Below are 15,795 nucleotides of genomic sequence, written 5' to 3'. Positions count from 1 at the left end.
AATTTTTGTGATTTGTTTCTTTTTGCACGAAAGATATGTCCTAATTGATAATTTTTGTGATTTATTTCTCCGTTATGGAATTTGGATTTTGATTTAACGAAGTCTTCATTTTGATTTTACGAAGTCTTGAACCTATGGTTGGTGAATTAGTGGTCTTAATCATTGTATTCATGCACGTGGTGTTTTTTTTGTTCATTTTATATCATTGGGAAATGTGAATATTTTTCCAAAGAATGCATACGGTAATTGAATCTTGAGTTCCAATTCTGTTGGAATAGAATCACAAATTTCAATTCCGTTGGAATGGAATATAGATATTTTCTCATTGTTTTATGCATGTTCTACAATTATTGGATATTGGTTTTGGAGCAATTCAAAAGTCCATATATTTTTCCAAATGAATTTAGTTTTTTATTTTTCATTTGTTAATGCATTATTGGATTTTAAACTGCAATTTGGATTTGTTTTTCACAGAAGTTGATGATTGAAGAACGGACCACAAATTGAAAGTTATTATTAGCAATATTATTCTTTTAGAATGTATTAGTATCTTTGTTAGATTTTGATGTTTTTTTCCCGATTTGAAAGTGCATTTTAGTTTTATTCTTAACAATAAATGTAATTCTTAGAAATTGTTACTCGTATTCTATAAGAATTAATGTAAGTTTTATTTTTATTCTTCGATTGATGGTTGAAAATTTTATTATTCTATAAAAAGTTTTTAAAGTGATGATCAAAAAAATAAATTAAAAAATATTTTTATTATTTTATGATTGAAGAATATTTTTATTTTTGTGCGGATCATACGATCCAAATATCATTCATAAGATGGTTCCTATTTTTTTTAAAATATAATATTCTTTCAAAGACTCATCGTTGAAGTCAATATAAACCCTAAAATATATGTTTTGAATTGTCTATCTTTGGTATTTTAAGCTATTTACTTTTAGGAAATAGTCAAATGAAAACATATTCTTTTCATTTAAACTGTTTTTAGTACGATATACCTACACTTTTAAATAAAATATAAACATTTTTCATACTACTAATAACAACTTTTCCCTCATGATGTTCTGTGTTTTCACGATTTGATAGAAAGTTTGCCTGTCCGCTACATTTAAAAGCCAGCTGTTGGTTCAAATACGGAATTATAAGATGCCTTTAAAATCCCCCCCGAACTGGCATATCATAGATAAAACTTCAAACCAATCATTTAAGAAGAAAACAGAAATGGAGAATCTAATTACGGAGCTCGTCTTCATCCCTGCACCAGGGGTTGGTCACATCATGTCCACCATCCAGATCGCAAAACTACTCGTGACACGCGACCACCACCTCTCCATTACTGTCCTCCTCATTAACCCGCCTCCCACCTTCGGCTCCTGCTCCGCCGTCACCACGTACATCCAATCATTAGCAAACACCAAAATGGATCGTATCTCCTTCATCGATCTCCCTCAAGACAAAACCCCACCAGTCTCAAAAGTTCCCATGGCTGCCTTGACTAATTGTATCAACAATCACTGCAAATTCGTAAGAAAAATTGTCGCCAACAAGATGAGTCAACCGGGTTCGGCTCGTGTCGCCGGGTTCGTCGTCGACATGTTCTGCACCGGGATGATAGATGTGGCAAACGAGTTTAATATTCCGACATATGTGTTCTTCACTTCTAATGCTGGGTTTCTTAGATTTAAGTTGTACATCCAGACACTCTATGATTATGAGAACCAAGATATTGTCGTGTTAAGCAACTCGGATTCCACGATTCACGTTCCGAGTTTTGCCAAGCCAGTGCCCACAAAGGTTTTTCCAGGCGTCTTCCAGACTCTAGAGGGGCTGGACTTTGTTCTGGGGTCTGCCCGGAGACTGAGAAAGGCGAAAGCGATCATTGTGAATACATTCTTGGAATTGGAAACACACGCTATCAAGTCATTCTCGGAAGACTGCACCATTCCAATGGTGTATCCGGTGGGCCCGATACTAAACCTAGAAGGCTGTTCCCTAAAAGCGTCGGGTAATGATGAAATCATCACCTGGTTAGACACTCAACCGCCTTCCTCGGTGGTGTTCCTGTGTTTTGGGAGTACGGGAAGTTTTGACGAGGTTCAAGTGAAGGAAATAGCAAACGGCTTAGAGCGGAGTGGCTACCGTTTCCTATGGTCCCTGCGTCGACCTCCAAAAGATAAGAGAACAAGAGCGCCGAGTGATTACGAAGACCTAGGAACGGTATTGCCCGAAGGATTCCTGCAACGGACTGCTGGAATCGGAAAAGTAACGGGATGGGTCCCGCAGGTGGCTGTGCTGGCTCACAGTGCAGTCGGAGGGTTTGTGTCTCACTGTGGTTGGAACTCGTTGTTGGAGAGTTTGTGGTTTGGTGTACCATCGGCTGCATGGCCAATCGACGCTGAGCAACAGATTAATGCGTTTGAAATGGTGGTGGAGCTTGGTTTGGCACTGGAGATTAAGTTGGATCATAAGGATTTTTGTAATCAGAAGGCTAATAAAGTCGTGGTCACTGCGGAGGAGATTGAAAATGGGGTAAGACGATTGATGAACGATAAAAAGGTCAGAACGGACGTTAAAGAAATGAGAGAGAAAAGCATAGCGGCGGTGGCAGAGGGAGGTTCGTCGTATGCTTCTGTAGGGCGTCTTATTTTGGACTTTAAACGAAACCTGTTATGAGTTCTGTTTCAACTGTTGGTGTAATAAGTGAACCACATGTGCTAATCTCAAAAGTGAACAGGTTTATATATATATATATATATATATATATATATATATATATATATATATATATATATATATATATATATATATATATATATATATATATATATATATATATATATATTATTTACGATGTACCTCAACACACACATTTATTAAAAAATTAATTTTTTTTATCTTCTATAATCCAATTAAATCCAAACTTGCAAATCATTTATATATTAAATAAATATAATTTTTTGTTATTTTCTATTCAAATAAAAATTATTAAAAATACTAAAATAAAATCATAACAACTAATTTATTTGTTTAAGATAAAAAATATTAAAAAACAGACATCATTCATCAAATATACTTAAAAGAAAAATGATAAATCAAGTTACGGATATAACATAAAATATAAAATTATAGATTTAGAAGCTAAAAAATATATATTATTTGTAAACGTCCAATTTTTTCTATGTGTTAAATCAAATCGTCTTTAAAGCCATCAAAATTTTAATAAAATGTATTTGTAAATGAATGATTCATGACAAAAGAAATATGTAAAACGTGAATCTTGGTAAGTTTCTCTTTTGCCTTTGCATTATTTAAATTGTCAAATTTGGTCCTTGAGTTTTATGCAGGTCATACCACAAGGTACACTTACCGTACAAGCTGTAAAGCGAGTACGTGGGACGTACCAAGTAGCACGCTTAGCGTACTCATGCGAGGGTTTGATCATGGATCCGGAGGTGTACGTTGGGCGTACAAAAACGTACGTGGGGCGTACGTAAGGATTTTGAAAACCTTAATTTTCGGGGTTGGCCACTATATAATCATCATTATGGACTTGGAACCCTCATTTATTCAACCTCCTTGTCCTCCCAGCCCTTTACTCGAAACCCTAACTCTATAGTTGAAAGTTCTTTAGCTTAGAAGGTCTTTTAGGTGCATTTTTAGTGTTTTGGATGAAGGAGATCATCCTGGAGCTTCATTGTAAGAGTGGGAGCTTGTAGATCCAGGTTAGCATTATCTTTTGGCATTCATTTGAGGTATAAAGCTCTGAACTTGTTGTGTTATAGCTTAAATCTCCTATGTTTGAGTTTTGGACCCATTTTGCTCCCATAAATGAGATCTTGTGGATTATTATCATTTCTGAAGCTTAGAGTTGCTACTCTTGGTGTTCTTTTCGTCTTAGAGTCATAAAGTTGTCATCTTTGAAGCTTAGAACCATCCATGCATGAGTTATGGCCGTTATATTGAAAGTAGAATGTTATAAATCAAATTTGGGATCTTTTGGGGCATGCAAAGTCACCAAGTTAATGACTTTATAGCTCTAGATACTCTTTGGGACTCAGATCTATGTTTTGGACTATTAGACTTACGCATTAAGAGCTTAATGGAAGAAATGGCTTAATGGAGGAGTACGTTGAGCGTACAAGCCATGCAACGAGGACATTTAGCGTACAGCTGAGTACGCCCTGCGTACCCAGTCAGTTTTGGCTTCGCATTTTCTGGCCTCAGATTGCGCCACTTCTTTGGACTTTGTTGGTTTGGGCCTTTTTGGGCCATCTAAGATCAAGCTTTTGGGCTACGGAAATTATTGGAATTTAGGGTAAGGCCCATATAGGGGTTGGGCCCAATTTGGAAAATTGGCCAATAAGTGAGCCTTAGTTGATCTATTGGTTTTGGGCCTTTTGGGTTTATGGATTTGGGCCTCAGTTTTGGTTCAAGGTAGGCTAGGGGTAAAATGGTCATTTTACCATTTTACCGCAAGTGTAACATTCTGTTGAAAATAAGTAAATAAATAAATTAAATAAGAAAGTAATAAAATAGATAAATAAAATAAATAAATAAATAGCCCTAAAACTCTGAGATGTATTTTAGCCTAAGTCGTATTAATTCGCAGGCTGTACACCTTAGGGGTGTTAAAAATTAATTTTTTGGATGTTTAAGGTCAAATTGAAACATATAGACTTGGATTGAAATGATTTTTGGAAGCAAGGGGCTATAGGGTAAATTAGGGATTTAATTTGATAACGTTTTGGGATGCAGGGACTAGAAGCTTCAAATGGAATGAAGTTTAAGTCGAGACGGGGCTTAAACCCGTCAACCCACCCTTCCCCTCGTCGCATACTCGTTGAAAACCCTAAACCTATTCTTGTTAGGTCAGTCGGCACCATTATTTCTCCCATCTCCAACTGCCGCCATCCCATTCGTCGAACCACCACAATTGATGCATCTATTGCCGGCGAAGAGTGAGGACCGACAAGAGAGGACGTCGTGACCGCTGGGGAAGTCAAGAGAGTCGGAAATCGTGGAATGTAGTTGCTATTATCGCGAAGCATCTCTCTTCTCCAATTCGTTTTCTACTACGCCATCGTAGTGTCGATTGTTAGCGTCGCCGCCATCGCTCTAAGAGCGGCTGTCCCTTTTGTCATTCCTCTGGTGGTTGTCTGGCACCTCGAAGGAGGATTCCGAGTTCTTTTTTCACATGAGTGGTATGTGTTTGTGTGTTGGTTGGTCGGATAATCGAAAAGAACCACCATGGCCACTAACCATGGTGGTTGCTGCCTGCTGTTATCTCCTGGCACCACCAGTCTGTTGGGTTTTGAGCATTCTAACACTCCTTAGTGTACATGCAACCCTAAATACCTTGGATCTATGTTTTCTCTATTATACATGCAAATATGAACATCCAAGGTATTATCCTAATCTAAGCTATCAAACATTGAATATAACAAGATAGAATACATACCTCTTTGATGTAGAATGTCTTCATGAAGCTTGAGTGCCTAGTGCCCCAAGTGTGACGCCTCAGATGGTTCACACAGCACCAAATACACTTGGAATAACTTGAGAGAATTCTACACTTCATGAAAATCGGCTAGCCCTTCTATTACACTCTAGTGGCCAATTTTGGTGAATAATATGATGCTTATATAGTGTGTTACAATTAGGGTTACACCATGTAAACCCTAATTGTCATGACCTTTCATTTCCATGACCCATGGGTTATGTAACTGTTGGGTTTTGAGCAATCTAACACTTCCTAAGTGTGCATGCAACCCTAATAAACCTTGGATCTATGTTTGTCTAAATACATGAAAAATAATAATTTTCCAAGGTTCATAACCTATCTAACATGGCATGGGGTACTTTTAAACATAAAAGAATTAGATGAGATTACATAGCTTTTTGATGAGTTTGATTCTTAAGGAGTTTGAGGGCCAAGCACCAATAGTGTGAATGCCTCAAATGGAATCACAAATCACCACAAACTCTTGGAAAACTTTGAGAGAGTGTATACACACTATAAAATCGGCCACACACAAGCACACACACTAGTGACACTAGTTCACGCTAGTGGCTATTTCATGCAACATAAGCATGCTTATATAGTGTACATGATTAGGGTGAAACCCTAATAACCCATGACCTTTCCTTTTCTAAGGATCCATGGGTTAAAAGCTCCATGGATCATCCATGGACTTCCATACAAGCCTAACCCATTAACAAATGAGTGTTAGCCCACACCATATAAAACCAATAGCCCACAATCTAATTAGTCTTCCTTTTAATCTCTAAATTAATTCATAATTAATTTAAGACTAAGACTAATTAAATAACATGACTTCATATTAATATATTATAACTTATAATATATTAATAATCATATGTGTATAACTCTCATAAAATTATCCATAAATAGTTTGGATGAAATGCAACCCAAATGGACCATGTCGGGTCGGGTCAAGTATATACCAAATAAGTTATGGACTTAGACACCTTAGCCAATAGACTCCCACTTGGATAAGTCTAATAACTATATTTGCGTATGTTACTTCAGGAACCAACCGGCAATCGTAGCTCTCGAAAACTCTGTTGAACTATGAAGCGCCATTTTAGATAAGTGATCGTATAATCCTCTATTCTCATGATATCAGCCGGAAAAATACATGGAACAACGTCGTACTTATTGTCCAGCAGTTTGTTTCCCGATTTTCGATTTGTTTGACAAAGAACTTAATCGAACACATCAATTTAGTTCTGACCGGCCGGTACATAGGTCACAACAAAATCATCGAGGGGCCTAAATATCGCTTCTATTTCTAGAAGGAACAGATAAACTTCGACTCATATGCTTGTTCTACTACTTGTTGAATTGTACACAAAGGCACGTTTTATAACATCAAGTTACTGATGCGTTTACGTGCAATCAATGCACAACCAACTCATAGGTAACAACTCATATCTGTAGGTTTGAAGATTTACATGATATTACCGTCTCACGATCACTCGAGATAAATTCCATGAAGTGATACAAGTGAGCGTGGGTTTATTCCAATACTCATAACTTATGAGCACTCATGAATGTTGTCGCAACCATTGCTATGACTAAACCCGTTTAGCCATCTACAAACTCGATTCATGGCAGTCTTGATTCATACCTACTTCCAACATATGAACGACTGTGGAGTGTTTAAATAACTTAGTCATTCAGAAAGAATAACCTAGCTATTTTGGAAGTCAAAACATGCAAAGTGAAACACAATAATAATAGAATCCAATATGGTCTCAGAACCCTTTTGAATATAAATAAAACCACCTTTTATTTATCACTATATTCATTACACATTATTCAATGTTTCAAATAATCAACTTAAGACTTGAATAAAAACAATAGTCGTCCCATGCTCCTAGCATGTACACTTTGTTTTTCTAAACAATAGTTATGCCATACTCCAAGTATGCACACTATGTTTGTCTATGATCCTTACATTGTGATGTAGATCAATTGAACATGATTCCAATGATACTCATTTCACAATCCCAAATCCTTATTGTAAATGTGAGAATCCCCGATTCCTATCATTTACCAAAAAATCTGTTAGATTTTAAACTTTTATGCAATGTTCCTCTTGTAATGATTATGCACAAAGTCACCAAAACCTTGTCACCAGTCATTACAGAGTATTCCAAAGAAGGTCAACTTCTATGGAACGGAAGTCTCATATTCAAAGTACATTGCTTTGAAAATCCTTCTTGCATTAAGGTTTTCTAATCTTACATAGATTGAATAACTTCCACCTATGGAGACATTTCCATAGTCCCATTTTGACTATCACTTCCGAACAAGAGTTACTTCTTTTCAGAACATGTCAATACAGTCCTTTCTGACAACTTACATCCTACTTCCAACTTTCCCTGAGAAACCAATCTTTGGCGAACCTCAGATTGTCCTCGACTATTGCTTAATCACTTTAGTCATATCCAGTTCTAGACTTTTCCCTTCTCAATGCCTTAAGCATTTGGAAAATTTAGAAAAGATGAATATTATAGCACATGCAATCGATCTTATATCCAAAGCATATGGGACACGATTCATAATGTTTGACATAAAGACATGATACTAGACCAGTCTTTTGCTATAATATTTTTTATTTTATTTTATTTTTTTATTATTTGCTACGTTTTCAAAATTTAACTATGAAGAGGGATGCCGTAGTCATAATTGAATTTTGAGAACGCAATATATATAGAATTTCCTTAAGTCGAACCATTCAGACATAAAATTCATACATATATTTTGACTAAGGATGATTAAAATCTCAATATATGCTTCTAGAATTGAAATGAAGTATAATTTCCTCTCCCTTAATTATAGCAAAACAACTTTTCAACCCTTGCAACTTCACGAATTGAAACTTTGTTTTCTATAATTAACATTGCTAACATGCAACACTAAACGTAATAATCATGCTCCCACTAACATGATGATTATCAGCATAACACTTATGCTCCCACTAGCTCTGACATATTTCCAGAAATCTGCTGGACTTCTGAAATTTAGATTCATACACCCTTTCTTAGATAATTCACATATGTGTCTAAACAATTTTCAGAACTATGAAAAGGGATACCGTAATCATAGTCTTAATTGTTTAGACATTTGCCATTTCTCACAAGTCCATGTTAGTGTGCCGGTTAACCACACGCGCTCCACTAACGACTTTTGAAAATGCAAATAACACAATTGATATCTACATAAAATCTACTTAGTGAAAGTGTTTCCTCATCATCATTTTCATGAATCGGAGAGAAACCTTATGACATTTAGATTTTATAATGTATGAGTTCCTATCCATGTGAATTTGTCAAAACCATAATCACAAGATAAGATTAGTGACAAATTCAGCCTTACATGAAAACTTGTTCAATTTTAGTTTCTTGTCACCTTGGTAGCACAAGGCCCACCAATGCTTCCAAGTTGAACTCTGATAACTCACATGCAAATTCAACTTATTTGAAGTAGGTACAGAAATAAGAATTATGTCAACACGATAGGTTGCAAACCTTAAGTCGTGTGCTAGTGATAAATTACAGGCTTTACTCTTGATTAAATCTTGAAACTCTTTCAGGATCTTTAAGGCTCCCACTGTCCCCTTGACATATAAGTTTCCCCAGTCATGAACCATTCCTTGACAAAACAAATATTCAAGGGATAGTGCGGATTCTTATCAAGACTAACACTTCACACAATTGGTCTTAGTTGGTCTTTGTCTCATCCAAGACATCACAACTTACCAGTCTCAAATGTACAAGAGTAGAAAACATTTTACTCTTACATTTGACTAGTGTTAATAAATCTTCCTTTATGTCACTCAAGGTTACAATCTTGGAGTATGACTCTAAGAATTGTTTTGGAACGAAGTATGACTCATCTTCTTGATTTTAACCAATCCAACAGTTCATGACCTCTCTTCTTATCCATAACAATGCACTAAGACGTCCTTAGAGTATGAATTTGTGATATGGTTTCATAATCATTAAGATGATCATGAAATACGATACTAAAGTACTCTCCCATCCTTTCAGATTTGAGAAACTTTTATCTTTCTGCCTAATTTGATTCTTCTCATTTGTTTTTTCATACATTGTAACCTTTCCAATGTTACAGAATTATACTTAACCTTATAAGTATAATCATATTTACTAATCTTTAGTAAATCATGACAAATCAATCTTTGTGGTGGACCTTGACCAGCGCACACCCAGTGTACCTAATTCCTTAGTCCTTCAATTGACTCACATATACATGTGATCAAAGAATTAGTCTTAATTTTCAAAGATGAAAATTCTCATTCATCATACAATACAACTTGTATGATTCCAAGTTTCTGTCCAATTGAAACTTGGGTGATGAAAAACTTTCTTCATTTGGTAAATTCAGACACTACCACAAATGAAAGAATCAAATCCACTTTCCAATATTGCTATTACTGGAAACATATAAGCAACAATTTTCCATAGATGTCATTGTAAGGATATTTTTAAAATAAATAAAATTAAAACCTTTTTTTTCTTTTATTTTAAAACTTTGCGGAAAAACTTATCCTTACAATCCACACGGAAACCTTGTTGCTATCTATTCATAAGCAATATATTATAACTGTTAAGCAACAGCTCAAAATTTTGATTACCGAACCATGCGATCAAAACCCACCTTCGCAATCAGAATCAACATATACTTACTTTAAGCTTCCTATTTGATTCTTTGATTCTTAAAAATATCAACATGTGACCCATTCACATTATGTAATAAGAATCTCCAAATAGAAACTTAATAGAGTTAAACAATGGACTTTACCCGAAGTAGAGTCAAACTTTTTGACTTGATCAATCTTATGATCTTTCAGGCAGCTTCGCAATCAGTGTCCCTTCCTTTGGCAACAAAACACATGGACCCTTTGGTAATGGCACATGAGACTATCTCAGATTTAGCCTTTCTCTTTACCATTTGGTCAACCGAGTTGACTATGGCCGATCCCTTTCCAATTGGATGAGAAATGCTTTTCTAGATATCCAATGCTACCATTGTCAATGTCCATTTAAGACTTGGGAAGTTGTTCTTTTAATCAAATTTGCTTTACTGGTGTTCCAAATCATTGTTGATTCCACAACACCAAGCAAATAGATAAGATCATTAAGGGTCATGTCATAGTCTGTCTCATAATAGTCCCAAAGAGACTCACTATGTTACTAAGAAAGTGATTGAACATCCAACTTTCACGAGACTTTGACACCCAACTCTCCCAGCTTTTCAATATGTGACTTTATCTCCAACATGTGAGCACACATAGACTATGCTTGCCAATAGGGATTGAGTGACTTTAAACTTTTCAAGAACTTATGGGTGAGGGAGAATAATTGGAGGAAATGAAGGAAGTGAAGCATGATGTTGAGGGACACCATCTTCAAGAGATTTGGGAAGATCATAGTTGTCTGAACCAGACATCTATAATGGGAGAAAATCAAGTTAGTTGATTCAAAGTCCTTAATATAACACCCAATATGAAATATTAAGGCTAGGACCCAACACAATATTTTATAATTTGGAAGAGGGATGCCGTAATCCAAGCTATAAAATATTTGAAGGTAGGCGAATGACGATTCACCAATTTCCACCATGAAAAACGAAATAATTTATTAGGTTTTAATTGGATTTGAAATTCCTAGATCTTTTGAGATTCATTGAACTTTTCAATGGCATGTTTCAATCTTGAGTGTGCCCTCTCAAATTTTGTGACTGGGATGCCGAGGATCACAAAACAAGGTGTGAATAACCATACCAATTCACTTGGTACCCTTAATATTATCACCTAATAAATGTGCCGGTTAACCACACACGCTCCATTGATCTATGACAAACATTAAGTCACCCTTCGTGATCCTTACTAGTCCAAGTTAGTGTGCCGGTTAACCACACACGCTCCACCAACGACTTGGTAAGGTACAAAGTGTCAATTCCATGGGCTAGCACCAAATTCACATTTTTCCTAAAGTAACTAAGATTGGGAATTAAATAAATAAATAAATATTTAGTTACTTTATAATATTCATTATACTTTTAATGAGAATTTAAAGTCATTGTCCTACCCGTTCGGCTAACGACCCTCCACCGATCAAGCAAGTGGTGGGTGAGAATGGACACCCATTAAGTCGCCATTTTATAGGCAACAACCTTATACCCACCTTATAGACCGACTTCGTGAATGAGGCCTACTAACGGTAAAACGACTTGTTCTTATACATATATATAATAATTAACCATTAATGTTATAAATAGTATAAGGGTTGAATTTTAACTTTTAAAATTCTAAGTGTTGGAATTAAAGTTTATTAAAGTGTGTGAAACTTTTCCAAATTCCAAAACTTGAGGGCATGTTTTGTAACTCTTCAAAACTTTTCATTTCCTAACTTATGAATTAAAGGTTCATAAAATGAAGACTCTTCATTTTATGTAACTTATGTGTTTTTAATGTGTGTTAAAGAAAAGTGACCTTTGGATATCCATAACTTGAGGTCAAATTATGGACTCCATTAAAACACATAAATGATCAAGAATTAATCCTAAACAATTCAGCAAATAATTCCTATCATCTTCTAAATTCATAAGAACATGAACATGATCATCAAAATTTCAAGAATTATATGAACACATAAAATCATGGAATTTTGATATATGCTATTGTAAATGGATTAGAACAACCATTGCACCAACTAAAACAAGTTTTAAAACACCAAAACAGTTTAGGGTAATGTTTCTAGTCCATTTCCAGCAGCAAAAGTCGAAATTCTGCATTCCGATCATTCTACTCGCCGAGTGCAAGAACCTACTCGGCGAGTAGGATGAATTTTGCCTTGGACACGGCGAGTCCCCCCATGGACTCGGCGAGTCCATCATGCAGACAGCAAAAATTTCGACTATTTTCACTATTTTGCATCAAGTATCAAACAAGCAAGCCTAGGCTCTGATACCACTGTTGGGTTTTGAGCAATCTAACACTTCCTAAGTGTGCATGCAACCCTAATAAACCTTGGATCTATGTTTGTCTAAATACATGCAAAATAATAATTTTCCAAGGTTCATAACCTATCTAACATGGCATGGGGTACTTTTAAACATAAAAGAATTAGATGAGATTACATACCTTTTTGATGAGTTTGATTCTTAAGGAGTTTGAGGGCCAAGCACCAATAGTGTGAATGCCTCAAATGGAATCACAAATCACCACAAACTCTTGGAAAACTTTGAGAGAGTGTATACACACTATAAAATCGGCCACACACAAGCACACACATTAGTGACACTAGTTCACACTAGTGGCAATTTCATGCAACATAAGCATGCTTATATAGTGTACATGATTAGGGTGAAACCCTAATAACCCATGACCTTTCCTTTTCCAAGGATCCATGGGTTAAAAGCTCCATGGATCATCCATGGACTTCCATACAAGCCTAACCCATTAACAAATGAGTGTTAGCCCACACCATATAAAACCAATAGCCCACAATCTAATTAGTCTTCCTTTTAATCTCTAAGTTAATTCATAATTAATTTAAGACTAAGACTAATTAAATAACATGACTTCATATTAATATATTATAACTTATAATATATTAATAATCGTATGTGTATAACTCTCATAAAATTATCCATAAATAGTTTGGATGAAATGCAACCCAAATGGACCATGCCGGGTCCGGTCAAGTATATACCAAATAAGTTATGGACTTAGACACCTTATCCAACAGTAACCTCCATGGAGCATCCTATGGGTTTAACCCAACTTGATTATCTATGGAGCTTTGGCCCACTATATAAGTTATGGATGATTTGCACAATCAACCCATATATTTAATTAGTCTGCTTTTGATCACTTAATTAATCCTAGATTAATTCTTGATTAATACTAATTAAATAATCTTATTATTCTTATTATTAATATACTAGAACTTATAATATATTAATAACCATAAGTGTCTTATTTCTCTCATTTTAGTCTATCCAAGTGCATGATGCCATGCAACCCAAATGGACCATGCCGGGTCGGGTCAAGTCTTACCAATTATAGTTATGGACTTAGACATTAATCCAACAGTCTCCCACTTGGATAAGTCTAAAACTATTATTGCGTATGACTTCAGGAATCGACTGGCAATCGTAGCTCTCAAAAGCTTCTATCGAACTCTGACCTTGTAGATGAACTCTAACCTTTGTCAATGACTTGTCCATTAGATAAGGGATCATATATTCCTCCATTCTAGATATCATATGGATTGAGACATGGATTATAATCATTCTCTCTGTCCATTTTTTGTTTCCCGATTTCCGATTTATGACGACTAACTAATTGAACAAATCAAATTAGTCCTGGCCCAGCAGAGCACTTCCATTTGTCATCATCAAATCATCGAAGGGCCCACAGATATCGCTTTTATCCCGAAGGTAAAAGGAATGGATAAACTTCGACTCATATTGCTTGTTCTACTACTTGTTGAATCATACACAAAGGCACGTTTTATAGCACCGAGTTACTGAATGCGTTTTCGTGCAATCAATGTACAACCAACTCATAGTAACAACTCATATCTCTAGGTTTGAAGAATATAAGATATTATCGTCTCATGATCACTCGTGATAAAATCCATGAAGTAATTCCAATGAGCGCGGGTTGAATCCAATACTCAGAACTTATGAGCACTCATGAGTGTTGTAGCCCTTTGTCCAACATCTTAGACCTCTACAAGCCAACCCATGACAGTCTTGATTCATATCTACTTCCAACATATGACCGACTAAGGATGGTTTGAATAACTTAGTCATCCAAAACAATGACCTAGTTATTTTGGAAGTTAAAACATGCAAAATGAAACACAGTAATAATTGAATCCAATATGGTATCAAAAACTATGAACATAAATGAAACACCTTTTATTTATCACCATATGATTACACATTATTCATTGTATACTGTTTCAGCTATCAACTTTATTCTTGAATTTAAAACAATAGTTGTCCCATGCTCCAAACATGTACACTATGTTTTCTAAACACTAGTCATGCCATACACCAAGTATGCATACTATGTTTGTCTATGATCTTTACTTTGTGAATTAGATCAATTAAACATAACTCCAATGATCCTCTTTTCACAGTCCCAAATCCTTACTACAAATGCAAGAATTCCAAATTCATGCCATTTACTGAAATCTGTTAGATTCTAAACTTATATGCATTGATCCTCTTGTAATGATTATGCACAAAGTCACAAGGACTTGACAACAAACATTACAAAGTATTCCAAAGGAGATCAACTCCTTGGAAACATCCTTCTTGCATTAAGTTTCCTTAATCTTACACAGATTGAAAATTCTAACTTTGAAACATTTCCAGATTCATTTTGACTATCACTTCTGAACAAGAGTTGCCTCCTTACAGATTATGTCAATATGGTCCTTCCAGAATTATCACTATACTTCCAACTGTCCTTGAGCACCCAATCTTTGGTAAACCTTAGATTGTCCTCGACAATTGATTAATCCTTTTATTCATATCCAATTCTAGACCTTTTCCCTTCTTAATGCCCCAGGCATTTGGAAAATTTTAGAAAGGATGAATATAGTACATGTAATCGATCCTATATCCGAAGCATATGGGACACGATTCATGATGTCTCACATCAAGACCAAACTAGTCTTTTGCTATAACATTTCCATTTCTATTTGCCAAGTTCTCATAGTTCAGATTATGAAAAAGGATGTCGTAGTCATAATTGAATTTTAGAACGCAAATAATGGACCCATATACAGAATTTCCTTATGTTGAGCCATTCCAACATGAAATTCATATATATATCCTTGACTAAATGATTAAAACCTCACGATCTAAGCTTATAGATTTGAGATGAAGTAGAATTTCCTCTCCCTTAATTATAGCAAAACAACTCTTTCCCAATTGAAACTTTTATTTTCTATAATTAACATTACTAACTTGCAATACTAATCATAATTATCATGATCCCACTAACATGATGATTATTAGCATGACACTTATGCTCCCACTAGCTTTGACATGTACTCAGAAATCAGCTGACTTTCTTACCAAAGTTCAGATTTCTAATACTAGATTGTTTTGATAAAACTTTATCAAAATCATACATCTCTTTTAGATAGCTCACAGGTGTGTCTAAACACTTTCAAGAACTATGAAAATGGATGTCGTAATCATATACTTGA

At 35.3% G+C, this 15,795-nt stretch overlaps 1 pseudogene; it reads left to right on the top strand.

Moving 5' to 3' along the window:
* Positions 1 to 1,165: 1,165 nt before the first annotated feature.
* On the top strand, positions 1,166 to 2,735 carry LOC145093879 (anthocyanidin 3-O-glucosyltransferase 2 pseudogene; annotated as a pseudogene).
* The last annotated feature ends 13,060 nt before the right edge of the window (positions 2,736 to 15,795 follow it).

Source organism: Lactuca serriola, chromosome 3, assembly GCF_051521515.1.
Source record: "Lactuca serriola cultivar US96UC23 chromosome 3, Lser_US96UC23_V15, whole genome shotgun sequence".
Classification (NCBI taxonomy): Eukaryota; Viridiplantae; Streptophyta; class Magnoliopsida; order Asterales; family Asteraceae; genus Lactuca; species Lactuca serriola.
Note: the sequence above shows the minus strand (reverse complement) of the source record. Positions and strands in the feature narration are given on the sequence as shown.